Below are 13,587 nucleotides of genomic sequence, written 5' to 3'. Positions count from 1 at the left end.
CGAGGCCTTGTCCAGCGGTGCCCGACATGCCGGTTCTTGTGGCCTTGAATCACGGCGGCCGACGCGCGATTTGAATCGGCCGGTCCCGAAAGGCTGTAGGGCGGTGACAGCGCCCAGGCGGGGGTTAGCGCGCAAAGCCCTGGCCGCTGCTGAGGGGAGCCCGGCCTCTCCCGTGGAAACCCCCGGCGGGGATGACTCCACAGCCGCCCCGGGCAGGCGGTGTCTACCGGCGGGCCGGGCTCTTCCCGCCCCGAGGGCGGGAGCCGCTGCGGCCAGAGCGCTCGGGCAGTGGGCGCCGAGGAACGGGCCCTTGCCGGCCTGTGGTGGCCTCGGAGGCGCGGCCCAGGGGTGGGCCGCTGCCGTGGTATTTCCCAGAAGATGGACATTATTTAAGGTTAGGGGAGAGGGGAAAAAACAATTAATTCCTAAATGTGGGTCAGCATTTTTATTATGCAGTCAGCTTGACCTATTTAATTTCTGAATCTGTTAAGAAAGCTCTCTCTAGAGCTCTTTACCCATTTCAGTAAACAACATGCTCCAGGATGCAGCAAACCAGTCAATTAAAAGACAAACGGGTTGTCTGATACCCCGATGCAGACAGCAAATGTAACAAGGGGGTTAATATACAACTAGGAGGTTGTTACAAATCTGAGCGAATTGGGTCACAAATGGAAACGTTTGGCAGGTTTAACAAAGACACTGACAGATATCTGTCCGCATCCCAACACGCCTCATGCATGTGGCCTCCTTATTTGTTTAGACTCGGGCAATGGAGAGCTGTAAGAAAGCAAGGAAAAGGGATTTTTGTGTGGAGGGCTGCGGTGCACAGGCAGAAGTCTGGGTGAGGTAATGCTCTGCCACCAAGGCGTATTGATCCCTGCCTGGCTGTAAGCACCAAAATGGTTACCCAGAAATACTGAGCGATGAAAGGAATACATCCTGGTTGTTGCTTGCTTCGGCTACAATGCTGCTCTTCAGGTTCAGCACATCTTTGGCTTTCATTTCAGTAATTTCCCAAGGATTTAAAGATTATTCATCATTTTCACAAAGATAATTAATATCCTTTTCAGCCAGATGAAATGTGTAGATCAGCAGGTAGAGTGTACATCACAATAGACAGGTATTTCCATAAATTGAACAAAATGTTTTTGGTGTGTACATATGGCCACTCTTCCTTGTATTGTTTCATATTCTTAGCAGGATGAAGAGTAACCCTCTATTTAGTGATTCTGCATCTTTAAATGTACAATACTTTCAGGTGAGATGGGAGCAGGGTCTGTGTAGAACAGTGGGACATCTAAAAGTGTGAGGGATGCAATCAGCTATTTCACTGCGTAATAAGAGTACCTTGTACCACTGCACTTCTGGCTTCTGAGGAAAGCAAAAGTCTCTTTCAGTCTCCAGTTACGTTCCAGCACTCTGAGGTAGAAATTATCATCACCACTTTCAGAAGGAAAAATTGCAACAAAGAGATGTTAAGAGGCGGGGTTAATAAATTATGCATTTGGTACCTCAGGTGGCATGCAGAACCAGAGCTGAAGCCTAGGATCCCAAGACAGTACAGAGGGAAAGGAAGGTGTCTCACAGATGTGATTGGAACTAGTATAGCTTGCCAGTAGGAAACGTGGGGAGGATGCTTAGAAACACTCTCTACCCCTAAATCTGGTGCAATGTTTCAGGATGGTAGAGGAGTATTTCTCTTCAGCTGGGATTTATAAACCAGAACCTTTTACAGCTGCTTTATCATTGCAGGTGAAGCACTTCTGCTTTATGTAATAGGCTACCATTTAGTCAGGTAGTAGGAAACATGTATCCTCTTCAACTGCAGCCTCAAGTTAAGGGAGTTGAAATCCATATTGTCCATTTGCCAGGAGAGTATCCTTATAACCAAATTCACAGGCTTTTCCTGTTAAGGCTGAGACACAGCACAGCCACAAATTCAAGCTGATTGAGCCAAACAGAGCACAGTTAAGATGTTAATGTAGAGGAGGGAAGGTCTAGTTTCTGCCCTCAACAGCATTGTACAGTCACAGGATATATTACATATGGTCAATTGACTGGATATATTACATATGATCAGTACACTTCTGTTTTACCTAAAATTTGGGGAGTCATCAGAAGCAAAATGTAAGTGTTACTTACAAGCAGATGAGGGATTGTTTGTGTCATGGTTTAGAACATCTGTACCTTTCTTTGGCCTAACTACTTCACTGAATCTGGCCAGAAGTCATTTCAGAGGGGAGATCATAACTCTGAATTCTTGTTTGCCTATTCTCTGCTTTCACTGATGACCACATTTAGTTAATTTATCTTTCTCTTAAACATAATGGCTTTTATTCCTCATTTCACATGAGTAGTGTGGAACATGTTTCATGCTTAAATACTTAATTGAAAAAACTCGACAACTCTGGCATGCCTCTTGGGGGTAGGAGGGTAGAGAGTTAACAAACACAGCTTCCCATGTCATCTAAAACAAAAACTGCATTTTCATAGTTTACATTCCAGTACTTTGTGTTTTTTTCAGGAGCAATGAAATTGTGATGTTAACTTACTGCTTCCTGCGGGTGTTTGTGAGGCATCTTTAATCTAAGGAAAGAACCACAGAGAAGAACTGCATATTTACTAGACAATTAACACAAGAATAACGCTTTATAACTGGCTACTTCACCCTTGCCCTGAACTTCCTGCGCAGAGCTTACTGTGATTGATTTTAAAGGTAGGTTTTCTATATGATATTAAACTATTTCAGTCTATTGGCTGGTCGCCCAGGCAGGTCACATAAAGAGACGCAGACGGTGTTGTTGTGTTCAACATAGAGTTTTACTAGGTTTTATAAATCAACCTTTCATTTTCAGAAGTGCATGTGGAGAATTTTAGGGCTATCACTACTGTTTGACAGAACCCTTGATTTCTGGTACCATAGTCTAAGAACCATTTCATCCTGTTTTCAGATAGAGGACTCTGACAGTTATTTCACTGTGTGGCTAAGGCCTTGGTCTTGCAAATAAATGTATTAGTAAAGGAGTTGCAGCATCAGGGCTTAAATTAGTTAGCATTCCACTTTGATTTCTATTGTAATTTGTATCATAAAATGTTCTCCCCTTCTGGATGCTCTGCCTAGGTTGAAGTCATTTAAATGCACCAAAACCAGGAAGTAGTTATGCCAGTTGTGCTTTTGTAGAGTTTTGCTGTTGAGAAGACCTTATGTTTGCTAAATGAATTGGAAGTTTTATGTATATTTCCTTTTTTTTTTTTTACTGTTTTTTTTTTACTGTTTACTATTTAGGTTTGTTCCCTTTGATATGTTTATTCTATGATCTAGTGACTGCATAGAACATGCAGGTTGTTCAAGAAGCACAAGCTGCAGCGTGCGAGTTGTCCTCTCTGTAGCTGTATGCTGTAACCAGTAGTCTTTGCAGTCAGCCTGTGTGCTCTCCTGGTCATGGGATTTTTGCGTTCTTGGCTGGAGATGGTTAGCTGAAATAAGTAGAAACAGCACATACTCTAGCAGTGTAGGTAACTCTAAAAGAAAACAGACAACCCCCCTAAAAGGGTTTTACTCCTTTTAGGATGAGGAGAGACAAACCCAGCTTTTCCTCTTCCAATATGGGTAACTTAATTAGTAGTCATTTATTCCTAAAAGGTTGCCAGTCCAAAATATTTTCCTGTCCAACTACCTAGACTCTGGTTTTGCTAGGTGAGGGTCAGTTAAATTCAACTCATCCTGAATTGAACTGTATGGGTGGACAAGGCCATCAAAGAAATATTTACAAAAGTCTGATGTCTGGAAAAGACCCTCTCTGGACTACCAGGGGCAGGTTGCGATTCTGAGTGACCTGTGGAGACCTTGGAAGGAGCTGCCAATCATTGTTACAAGCTGTTAGATAAGCCTGGGGAAGCCTGCATTTATTGCTTCATGTTCATTAAAAAAGAACTTGGATAGAAGCCTAGACCTTTATGTTGAATGGGGTAAAATTAATTAACTGCAAGTTTCCAGACCAGTGGCTAAGAAAAGAGGTTATTTATGATATTTATGGTATTCCCTAGAGTAAAAGCTGGAAGGAATGAGAGTATAATCTACCATCTCTGACCTGCACCCTCAACTGGGCAGTAGTTTACATTTCAGCACTCTGCCTCAAGGAAGGCTCAGCACATTGTTACAGTTTTAGCCCTTGCTTTATCTGGTGTTAGGTTTGAGGGTTTTTTCCCCTCACAGGAGAGAGAATGGCTAGGTTGAAACCCTGTTCTTGCTCTCCAACAGAACTTGTCTTTTTGATTCATGGTACCTCAAGTTTGTACAGCATTTTGCTTATGTGAGGATAGGGAAGTACACTTTGTTTTTTAAGAGATTTAATTTTAATGAGTTCCTTATTTTGCCCTTATTCTCACTTGCAGAGAATGCTCCTGCTCACAGATAGTGGGCCTACCTGTATCCCACTGGCCATCTAATGATATTAGTGATGGTATTTGTGACTTGACTTTGTTTTGCCTGTGGAGTAATCATGGCGTCAGCAGGTGTCTGAGAATAAGCATTGAGCATCTACAGCCTGCCAGTCTTTAATCTTAAACTTCCCAGAGAGATAAGCCATTAGCTACATGCAGGGCCTCCTCTAGATGAAAACTGCGGTACTCCCTCTGTCAATGATTTATCTATGGATCTTTTGTGTGTGGTTCATGCAGTAGAAATCCTTTATGTTCCATCAATGGTTGTGTTCCCCAGAACAGAATAAATTCCTGAAAGTATTTCCTGAAAATAGAGACATAAGAAATAAATGATATCAAATGTTATAAATACCCTCTATATGGAAGTTGGAGAATATTTGTGAAATTGAATTTACTATTGTAAACAGAGACTAACCAACCTTCAAAGAATGTAGTCCTCTGTCTCTACCAGCATACCATGTTGAACCTCCTGGGCAACTGCAGCCAGTTTGGCAGAGAGGAAAAAGTAAAAAATCTAATAAGTTGCTATACATTTTTTTAAACACACGTCTGGATATAAGAGAAAGACCCTTTTAATGGTCTAAAGGGAATTATGCAGCATAAACAGAATCTTTATCAGGCAGGAGAGAAGCCACATAGAGCTCAACCCATAGCATAAATCCATAGGAAACCACGTTGCATTGTTTCCATTCTTGATGAAACAGCTTGCTTGTTTGCTCTTTTCAGTAATCTCCCACCTCCTACTTCTTCAAAAAGAAAATAGTGTCCTTGAAACTGCATGACATTTTGTATTTTATTCTTACATTTTTAGTAGAAATAGCAAGAAGCATTCACTCTGAAAAAAAAAATCCAGCTTGGTTTGTTATGGGATGATAAAAATAAATTTACTATGTTAAACTGTTATTTTGACATAGATACTCACCTGAAAATTTCAAATTTCAACTGAATTCTGCATGCTAGATGTCAATGGAAGAACATCTAATCGAAGGACTTCATTGCAATAGAGAATAAATTTGATTGTATTGCTAAATTTTTCAATTGCTGTTTTTTAAGGTGTAACAATTTTGTCAAGAAAATGTCATTCTTGTGATTGTTGGTTTACATAGGCACATTCACATAAGTGAATTTCTATACTACTTTGAGTGACAGTTGGCAGAGTGCTTGGTACAAACTGCTATACTGGAAGAAGTGCATAAAGCAGTAATTCCTGTAAGACAGTTCAATCAGAGAAACCATAGGATGAATTGAATACAAAAAACCCAGGAAAGTGAAGCAAATTGTCTCCCACTGGGGCCTAATCTCCTTAAATGCAGTAAAAAAAAATATCCAAAGTTAACAGGCATGAATAGTTAAGAGAATACAAAGAAGAGCTAACCCAGTCCAACAAGCTGTAGATATATATGTATTTAGAAGAATGTAGTTTTCAGATTTATTTTCCTCAGAGATGCTCCTTTTTTCATTAACAGCTTTTGTGCATAAAGGATGCAGTGGTAAGCCCTGCAGTATACTGGTGGACAAGTGTAAAGATGGTCCAGGAAGGCCTTCATGTCTCTTTGGCATCCACACAGAAGAGGGCAAATATGCAGTGATCATGTAGGCCATTAGGAGTTGCAGAATCTGGTAGCTTGAGAGAGGAAAGGCTGCTCCTGCTCCATGTTCCCCCATTCAGCCAGTAGTGAGACTGAGCACTATTCCCAATAGACACACACCCACACACAGTGTGCGTATATACATACACAAATGATTGGCCATGCAGATCAACACCAACAGAAAACACAGCATAAACAGTAGCAATGGATTCATCCTGTTCCCCTCTCTGGCTGATCAAGGTGAAAGCCCTTGAATAGAAAATATACATACCTATATATACACACGTACACACATACATACAATATGGATCCATCCAGAAGCTGGCCTTAGACACTCAGTCTATCCAGTAGCTGGCTCCTGGATTTCCTCCTCTCCCCAGTTGCTGGCAGCTGGGTGTACAAGCCCCTGAGGCTTGCTGTTACTCAGACCCTCTTGTGTACGCACATACACACTCATACATGCGCAGACAGACACATTATGGATCCTCCAGGAACTGGCCATAGACATTCAGTCTATCCAGTAGCTGACCCTGGATCCTCGTCTCCAGTTGCATTGTGCACAGACACAGCAATGCAAATGAGTCTTTCAGCTGACCCTCACATTTCCCAGTCTCTCCAGGAACTGGCTTGGACTACCAGATTCCTCCAGTAGCCAACTTTCAGCCTCTCTGGTCTTTCCAGTATCTGGCCCAGACTTGTGGCTGCTTTGATACCCAGTTCCCAAGCCTCTTTATCCTACTTGCATGGTAAGCCAGCTTCAGTTAATGATCATATGCTGACATGTGCACCCACAAAATATGCACACAGTCTGGTCTCTGAGCTTGCTGGCACCCCAGACACACAGGTCACTACGACCTGTGGTCCTCACTTCAGTTGCTGGCAATTAGACCTCCATATGCTCTGATCTCTCCTATTGCTTGCACCCTAGATGCAGTGGCCCTTACAACTCATGGTACCCTCTCCAGTTGCTGGCACTTAGACCTCTCACTCCCTTCAGTCTCTCCAGTTGCTCCTATGACCTGTGGTCTGACTCTAGTTGCTGGCACTTAGACCTTAGACAAACAATGGCACACAAAATAGAGGGTCCCCTCACCCAAGAAAATAGTTTAGAATGGAGCTTAATAAGAAGATGGGATAGACTGCTCTGATCAGGTGCAGGGCATGGACAGATAAGAGTGATGACCAGCAACCTGTTTACATACAACCGGCCCCTTTTATCCCTCTATTTTTCCATGCTTGTTCCTCCCCAAACCACCTTGATCCCTCCTTTTCCCCACCTTTGGTTCATCCCCTGAACATCCCATAAGTCTGGTACAATCCCAAAATGCTCTTCCCTTACATCCCATAGTGAGTCCCATACCTCTGCAGGCAGTAATCTCCCTCAGTCTACAAGGTGTTCTGGAGAGGTTTTCCATTTACTCATCTTGAGGGGCTCCACACTCTGGCTGTGGGCTGATCCCCCTCCTGTGATGGCTCTGGAGAAGCTGAGGCAGTTGCCTCTGGTGAGGTTATTGGGGTTCCTCTGCCAGCCATTGTGCCTCTGTGCTCCTTTTTGTGCGTGGAGACAAGCCTTTAATCACAACCGAACAGATGAGGTGAGCAGACAAGCTTTTTTTCTGCCCTCACAAAGCATTTCACGAGGCGATACAGTCTATCCCACCTCTTGCTGGGTGAAATGCCTTCAGTCTTTCATAAATGGGCAAAAGGATCCAATGTCCTGCCCCACTGGCTGGATCTGCAGGTAGTACGATTCTTCACTGCCTGTCATTCAGGTTTGGTTGCAAAACTATACCAAGCCTGGTTTGCTGCGACTCTGCCTATTTACAATTAATTGCATTGTTTTCCCCCACATCTGTCATTTTATCGCTAGCCATTCTGTATCGTGAAGTACTTCTGTAACTCTTGCCATTCAGCTTTTCTTTTTTTCTATCCTGAATAATTTAGTATCAGCAGCAAGCCTTGTCACTTTACTGTCCACTCTTCTCTATATAATTTGTGATGAAGTTGAATAAAATAGCCCCTAGCGTAGATCCAGATAGACATCCGGTGATGAACTTCATCATTGTGAAAAATGTCCATTTACCCCTACATGTGCTTTCTTGTATTTTATGCAATTATTTATCCATAATAAGATTATTCCATGGCAGTTTGGCTCTTCAAAAACCTTAGGTGAGTGGCCTTTTCAAAGGCCTTTTGGAAACCCAAATGGACTTTGTCATTCGGATTATCTATTTCCATGTGCTCCAACAAAATCCAGGAGATCTGTGAAACATGACTGGTTTCTTGCCAGGACCAGACACCACATTCTTGTAGTAAGTCTCCAGACATGGGTATGTCAATAGGTTGATTCTTGCTAGCAATGAGGAAAAGCAAATTATACACCTGGTCCCTCAGTTTCAAGAACTTCATTTCTGAAGAAATGGAGAGATGGCGTAACTACAAAATCTAATTTCCATAAAACAGGAAGTTTCCGATTTTTCCAGCCTTACTCACACTAGTGATACCTTGAAATTATTTCAGTTAGATTTTATTATCCAGTAAGATACTAATCAGCATAAATGAAGTTGGCAGAAGGATCCATAAATTGTTTTCTTGTTCTTTTGTATATTCCATTTGGGTTAAAGCTTTTGATCATTCAGGGTCAGCAGAGACCATTATGCACATCTACTCGTATCTGTGTTACAACAGATGCCATGAAATATCACCCACTTATTCTGTGTGAACCCTAATATATTATGGTTTTTTGAGGGTTTATCTTTTAGAAAGCTATCCAAGTGGGATGCTGAGGAATCTACCAACACATTTCAATAAAATATTCCAGTAGTTAATTACCTTCATTTAAAATTTCCATTTTTCTTCCTGTTCAGATTTTTCTAGCTTTGGTTTTCAACCAGTGAATCTTGTTATGTCTTCGTTTAATTAAAGAAACTGGATGCTGTTCTACTAATCTGATACTATGTGTGCTTACATTTGTGTCAATACCAAAGAAATGCCTGTACGTTTCTCTTGTTACATCTTCCCCCTCACCCTAGTTGTTAAAGGGAGATCCTGTACCCCTGCTCTTGTTATGAGAACAAACACATTTTCCAAAGAAAATTCAGTCACCGTTAGTTACTTTTCTATTCCTTCTTTTTCTACCAAGAAAAGAACAAAGGAAAGAAATTCTGCCTGCTAAATAAATTCCCCTTAGTGCTACCTGTGGTTTTGCCCAGCCGCAATGAGGAAAGTCACAGACAGTAAACAAACAGTCTCTCCTGTGCTAAAATCTATACAAACTCTGGCATGGCTGTCAATCATTTCTTGCCTGATGTCAAAAACAAAACCCTATTTCAGCATTAGCAGTTAATGGTATTGAAATTGCTGAATAGCCAATTCAGCTCAATATTACTTGGGAAAAAAAATAATTTTAGCAATCAGTTGGATGAAAGTCATTTTCTAAATGATAAAACCATCCTCATGGTTACCATTTGCTTTAGTTACTATTTTTTATCATGTGTTTTCTAGCTTAGCTGCATTTGTCATGCTACTGGTAATGTAGTTATGTTTAATTTCTCCTATAAATCCTTGTAGAGGGCTGTGTATAATTCTGTTTCTGTCATTACAAATTCTGATTCATCAGTTTAGATTGTTGTTCTGAAGTCTTGGTTGCTAGGAACAGTGGTTTGCCTCCTTGCCAGGAATTGAGGATTTGTTTTCTTCCCAGAAGAAAAGCTTTTTATTTACTTGTTCATAATACGTGCTTTGTCTGCATGACTGATATTTGGATCCATTTGTAGTTTAGGTGTTTTTCAAGTAAAGATCCTTCATGAGTGAAGCAAGTGGATCAACACCAAGTGGGTAGAAATATCATAGCAAGGCAATATATTTAACATTCAAAATTTAATAAAGGATGGATCCCTGCTTTTTGACCTTGTGTCAGAGATTGTCTGTCATCCTGAAAGCACTTAGGTTTGTATTCAGTCTTGCCACTGTTAGTTGTCATAATAGGTCCATGGACCAGCAATATCATGGCCTGCTCCTAGGGGTGGTGGAAGGCTCCTTCCTTCCAATTTAATTTGAAATACCTACTTTTGCACTATGAATCTTTTCCCCATTTAGTGTTATTCTTATTCCATAGGGGGAAAAAAATCTAAATCCATGTTAACCCAGAATTAAGTTTAATTGTTGGAAAATACATTTTGGAAAGTAACATCTAAAGATCACCTGAGCTGACTGCTCTGACTGGTTAAGCTAATGGGAGATGATGTGACAAAAGTCCTTTTTTAATTACGGAAACCATGAAAGGAAGAAAACATGGGGGCAGGGGAAACAGTTAAGGCTCAGGAAGATGCTCTCTTTTCCCTCAGTCATAAGTCTCCTGATCCACACTCTTAAATGAAAACACCAATGGTTATATTATTTACCTGGATTGTGCTGTAGACTAGTGTTGTGCTGAAAGAATAGCAAGAACAGTTCTTTCTGTGCTCTTGTCCTGAGTTCCTAACTTGAGGGCAGGGCCTTTATGGGTAGGCAGGTAGGTTGGTTGGTTAGTTGGAAGGATATAGCCCTGGGTTGCTTGGACCCAAGGCCAGAAAAGCTTTGTCGTGGCTTTGCTTCCCCCTCGTTGAGTGAAAGTGGAACAATTTCCCCTCTTGGAAACTGAGTTAAAGGAGCTCAGACTGGTTTTGGGCTTTTTGCCTCCTCCTTATTCTACCATGAAGTTGGTCGCCCTGTGACAAAGTGAGGAGTTCAGTCTCTGCTTTATGCACTGTCAGGGCCCTGGCCTCAGCCCATATCCGTTCCCACAAAGCCTCACTGCACCCTGACAAGTGCAAATTTACCCCAGCCTTAATTACAATGTTGCAGTCAATACCATTTTCATGTTATCTTTCTTCTGTTGCAGGAGTCCTGATTTTGCTCCTGTTATTTCGATGGGCAGTCCTGTTCTTTTCCACCTTTATGGGAAAAAACAACTTATGTAAGTAAGGATGATGGGACTAAGTCAGAAACAAATTGAATTAAAGAGAGTAGTTTGACCTAGTGAGAATTATCCTAATGCATTTAAAATATAAATGTTATTCTTAAATGCTTGTTGTGCATGTTATTCGATTTAAAATCCTTCATGTTTTACACTGGGTGCAATTAAAAAGCCAGTAATTACCATATATTATATGTAACATAACTATTTAAAGTTTTGGAAACAGCTCTGTCAGGCTCAGCTGGCTGGTTGCTAATGTTTTAGAGAGCAGCCTGTTTAAGTATACATTCAGAGAATATAAGTGAGAGCCAAAAGGTCCGACAGAGATCTAAAAGCAAAAGTTCGATGACTAATATCATGATACATTTTGGAAGTTTCTCTGTTAATCTCAGTGTCCTGACCAGAATGTGGTTTTGATTATTTATGTTCTGTTTCTTTCAAATTCCCTACTATGTTTTGTATTTGACTGTTGTAGCACTTGGCACTGCCTGTCTTAATCCATTTTGGTTGTGATGCAGCAATTCACATAGCACAACATTTTCCTCCAGAGGTGTAAACAGCATTTCACTGTGTAAACTGGCAGAAGGGAGGACAGTTATTCCCATGGTATGCATACAGCCCATAAATGAATCCTTCTGGATGAAAGATGCTCTGTAAGATCATTATCAAGACTGTTATAAAAACCTGAATGCTGCTTGGAGAGTCTTAAATAGACTTCTGGCACTCCTTCCTTGCTGGTAGTGCTAGTTCTTCAGTACTTTTCCTGCTCTTCTTTAATCCTAATGTTTTGGGGTTTTATTTAAAGAGAATAAGCTGAGAATCCTGGCTCCCGCAGTTAACCATTATTCAGCACAAGCTGGTCCCAGAGCCTTTCCAGTAGGTGCTATTAGCTCTTATAAAACCCGTATCAATCAACGCCGCATGCAAAGAATATACCACTATTTAAAGTACTTAAGTTTGGCATATAATTCCTCAAGGGATGGAATGATATTTAGGCATCATGCCTAGTGAACAATGATACTAAATGTCCTCTGAGAATACCAGTCACTGATGTCTCAAATTATCATGATCAACAGTAAGCCAAGTTCTGGCATATAGCTAAGTCTTATGGGAAGTGCTAGTACTGCACAGGCACAGACACACACATACATATATATCCTGCATGTTGTCCTTCTACTCACTTGTTATGTTGTCTCTTGACTCCTCCTATTGCCCTCTTCTGCATTTTTAAAAAATTTTTATTCTGTTTTTTTGTTGCTTCCTGCCTCATAACTAAAGCTGCTGGAAACTCATTCCTTCCTGGCAACTGGAATCAAAACAAAAGATGGGCTTCACCTCAGACTCAAGCTGCCTGCCTCAGGGGCTGGAAACTCTGGGTGATTGCAGTTACATCCCATCAGTGTGAGAGACAGCAGGCTTGCTGCTGCCCCTGTCCTTGCAAGTCTGAGCCCCTGTGTCCTCCAAATAGCCTGATATGCTTGCTGACCTTGGGAGGGAAGGGTCTCTTTAGACCAGAAGTGTGCTCTCTCCCCTTCTCACCTGCACTGGCTCAGATCTTGTAGTTTCAGCAAGACCCACTGATCTCAATAAATGAAATGGTCTTCAGGTCCATTCCTGTTACGTCATACGTGATTTCTGCTTCCACTGTTTTCTTCCAAAGTTTTGTTCAGAACTCTAGCTGGAGGCAAAACCCGACGGTCAGATAATTGTGGATATTTTGGGCTTAACACTGCATGTTCTTTCTGCTTTTCTTTCAAGTGTTATTCATTATACAATCCTTTGTACTTTACAGTTCTTTCCTTTGAAGTCCTATATGCAATTTACACAGATTAATGTAATTGGTGTGAGCCTGCTCTGGTGGAACATGTAGAAGGTTGATACTACAGTTTTACAGACAGTAACAGGATCACATAGTTGCACAGCCTGGGACATGAACTGGCTTTTAGTCATGTGCTTTTAACTGTAGGGCTAATAGCAGTGTCTCTATGATCTCTTCGGAAAGAGATGTCATGTTTAACTTGGCTGCTGCCTTTATCTTGTGTAGTCTCAATTTCAAATAGCAAAAGTTAGTGTCTTCAGTGGTCTTGTGGTGGTTTTTTGTAATTGTCACAGTTCTCAGTTTTCTCTGTTATATAGTTCTTAAGTAGGCCGCTTCTATTATGTATTTCATACGCCAAGAAGGGATTGCATGTCCAAAACCTTGTTCAAGTTTTTCAAAAAGCTATACCTGTTGGTGTAATAAAAGAAGTTACATTGACCTACACAAGCTTTGTCTTGTCCTTAGCTGTAGAATTCTTTACATATTCTGTGTTCCTTGAATCCTGAATAGGGAGTTTCAAACTGGGCCATAAAGTTTCTATTAAATGCATGATGATGAAAGATATGTTAGTAGTCAGAATCTGGCAGCTGGTTTTAAGTTTCAGACTTAAGTTTTGCTGAGAGGACAAGGTAGGGGAGTTTTTCTGGTGATAGAGAACATATTTTTATCCACTCTAGTCTCCAGTTACAGTAATTTTGGACCTTTCACAAGTAGTAAAGTCAGAAAAAAAAGAAAGATAAGAAAACCAAAATATAAAGTAAATAGCATTCTTGGTCCTA

General features: G+C 41.1%; 1 long non-coding RNA gene across 1 annotated transcript; it reads left to right on the top strand.

The window, feature by feature from the left end:
* Nucleotides 1-182: 182 nt before the first annotated feature.
* LOC142406989 (uncharacterized) lies at nt 183-13,146 on the top strand. The gene is made up of 5 exons (XR_012774767.1): nt 183-394; nt 2,525-2,716; nt 10,915-10,989; nt 11,538-11,642; nt 12,268-13,146. It is a non-coding gene; the product is annotated as an uncharacterized LOC142406989 (long non-coding RNA).
* The last annotated feature ends 441 nt before the right edge of the window (nt 13,147-13,587 follow it).

This window comes from Mycteria americana, chromosome 3 (assembly GCF_035582795.1).
Source record: "Mycteria americana isolate JAX WOST 10 ecotype Jacksonville Zoo and Gardens chromosome 3, USCA_MyAme_1.0, whole genome shotgun sequence".
Taxonomy (NCBI): domain Eukaryota; kingdom Metazoa; phylum Chordata; class Aves; order Ciconiiformes; family Ciconiidae; genus Mycteria; species Mycteria americana.
Note: the sequence above shows the minus strand (reverse complement) of the source record. Positions and strands in the feature narration are given on the sequence as shown.